The following is a 3,191-nucleotide window of genomic DNA, read 5'->3' on the forward strand; positions in this document are numbered from 1 at the left end:
CACACAAACGTTCTGTTTATATAATATTTGTTTCCATTTCATTCTTTCTGTGGTAAAATCCTCCCTGATGGACGATGAGCCAAAGAGCTCCTTAGTTAGATGTTGTTTTTAGTGTGGATTACAATTTTTTCGTTATTCAATATTTTCCACGTTAACTTTTATTTTGATACCTCTTTTGATACGCCATTCGCTCTAAAGTTTTTATACGAGTAAAGGGGAATTGATACTCCATTCGGTCTAAGTTTTTATCCGACTAATTACGATGATATAAGTTCTTGGTAAAGGCTTCACGTTGGGATTATTCTCATTTGCTAGTGTGCGCGGTAAGTCATAAAATAACTGCTGAATATTTAGATAGACATGCACACTCAAACATAAATTTGTTCCTTCCAGTCCCCTCCCTCTTTCCTCTCTGGGTACCCCTTCTCGACAGATATGACTACTATCTCTTCCCCCTACCAAAAGGAAAGGGGAGACACCGAATAACTATACAACTGGCAGTGACAGCAAGCGTGACCTGATTATATGTAAAATACAGACATCTATACATATATATGCATATATATATATATATATATATATATGTATATATATATGTGTGTGTGTGTGTGTGTGTATGTTTGTGTATATATATACTTGCTTTTTATTATATAGGAGAGATGGTGAACTCTCTGCAATATCAAAAAATATTCTCAACATTGCTTTCTGCAGATTTTTTAATAACTACTGGTAATATAGACCTTCATTTAGACATCTATTTCCATGAAGATCGAGATATATATAATCAGTAGAACTATATATAACTTACGATACCATATAAAACTTAGAAAGTATACTTTTTTCAACTTAACTTTAGCATGTTTGAAAAACATGCTATTTCTAGCTACTTCATAAGTACCTCTGTAAATGCCAAGGTTTACAGCACTTTTAAGCCTAAAACATCTCATATGTGGAATGACAATGTTTAGATGAAACTCAGTTTTTAATATTATCATCTAAATAAAAACAAATGGATATCGTTAACTATTATCTATTAATATCATCTGATAAATATTAGAAAAGCTAGTCATTTTTTAATAGATAGAATTAAAAGAAAAAAAAATTACATTTAAAACATTACGTTAATCTGATTTTTGTAGATGCAAGGATATTGTGGATAGTAATCTAAAATTAAATTGCTGGCAATTATGTAGGAAAACTTTACCTTTTCTTGTTGGTAATAGATATAGACTATTTTTGTAATATCACATAAGTCCAATAATAGCAAAGTATGGGGGATGGAAAAGTTAATGTACAATTTCTAAAAGACATCTGATAAATACCATCATCTTTTCATAAGAGAATAACTTTATTCTGAAGCAAATGGAATTCTTCCATCATCTCTGTGTTATAAACAATCTCTCTCTTGACTATTTATTTATAGATGAGAGTTTGTCATCATTTAAGAGGGGAAGTCCATTAGCACCTCTGTTCTTTACTTTATGGATAATTTACTGTTTCTTTCGCTTCAGTGGAAAGACATTAGATTTCTACGTGGGAATTTTTGTGATATTTTCCGTTCTTTGAAGAATTAGGTAATATTTATATATCAGAAAACAATATATATATATATATATATATATACATACATATATATATATATATATATACACACACACACACACACATATATATATATATATATATAAATATATATATATATATATATATATATAATCACCGCATTGTAAATTTATAGAAAAAAAAACATAAAAAAGAGAACTGAATGCCCTAGATACCTATTTTGAAACATTATATTAGCGTTTAATATTAGTTTATTTTCTACATAGATAATTATTTTACTTGAAAGATCTTTATAAATATTTGGAATTAATTTATTACTAAAACTTTAATATTCAGATGAAAGATATACTGTATATATATATATATATATATATATATGTATGTATATATATATATATATATATATATATAACGTACGTGTGTATGTATGTATGGGTGTATATGTGTGTATATACTACTATAAAATATATAATTTAACTGTAAAGAAAGTTTTTTATTTGCAGTTAATTTGGCTATAAACCGTTTTGATCAAATGTTGTTTCAAATAAAAAGTTGCCTCATTCCATGGATATGTTGATACCAATTAAAACTTCAGAGCATTTAAGGTAAAAACCATAATTACTTTCCAATACTTTAATCCTCAGGCAAATTCTAAACATCAACAAGCAGTTCAGTTAAAATATCTTTTAGAATCTTAATTTTGTGAAGATTTTACGTGTCTTCATATGAATATATTGATTCATTTAATGGTTGCATAAAAAATAAACACTTAATTTTTACATATTAATTGGACTGATAGAATCGACATATCAAAATATATATTTGATCTTTTCCATAATATTTTTTCAACTTTATTATCAAAATAATAGTATGATGCTAAGAGATGTTGTTGATCGCCAACGATTTAGCAATTGAAGTAATTATTATTAATCAGTATTATTAGATATGGATATATACTTAAGCGGGTAATTTCAATAAAACATTAAAATTCTTATAAATAGCTAAAAAAAAGAACTAATTAAAACGCCATTGCATGCCAAATCTATCCGACTGGGATTAGAGTCCTGCTCAAACTCTTTAGCATTTCGCATTGTTTATAATCTCACCATCCATATGAGCTTAGGATTGGGGATTTGAGATATCCTATAGACCTACCTGCCGAATTATCCTCAGCCATTGTCTAGCCCTAACTGGTCCTAGCTTAGGTGGACAGTAACTTGACGGTAAAGTTATGTATATATGGTTAGTCTCTAGGGCATTTTCCTGTTAGCTAGGGCATTGTCATGATCCCTCATCTCTGCTATTCATGAAACCTTTAAAACATTACGAAAGATAACTTATGTCCACAAAGTATTTCCACAGAGAATGACGAGAAAATCAATTGAATGAATGACAAAGTCTCAACCATTGGGGAAATATAATAGCAGCAATGCATCACTCAGACAAAGAAAAAGGTGATGTACGAGTCAGTAAATTTCATCAAACGAGCATTTCATAATCAATTACAGCTTTCGACGCGCGAAGGGGGAGAGTGGCGCTACCGCCTCGCTTCACACGAGGGGAACTCAATTGATTAATTCTAGGCTCTTCATTGACTGAAATCTTGTAGAGGAATTCTTCCTCGACAC

This window comes from Palaemon carinicauda, chromosome 27 (assembly GCF_036898095.1).
Source record: "Palaemon carinicauda isolate YSFRI2023 chromosome 27, ASM3689809v2, whole genome shotgun sequence".
NCBI lineage: Eukaryota > Metazoa > Arthropoda > Malacostraca > Decapoda > Palaemonidae > Palaemon > Palaemon carinicauda.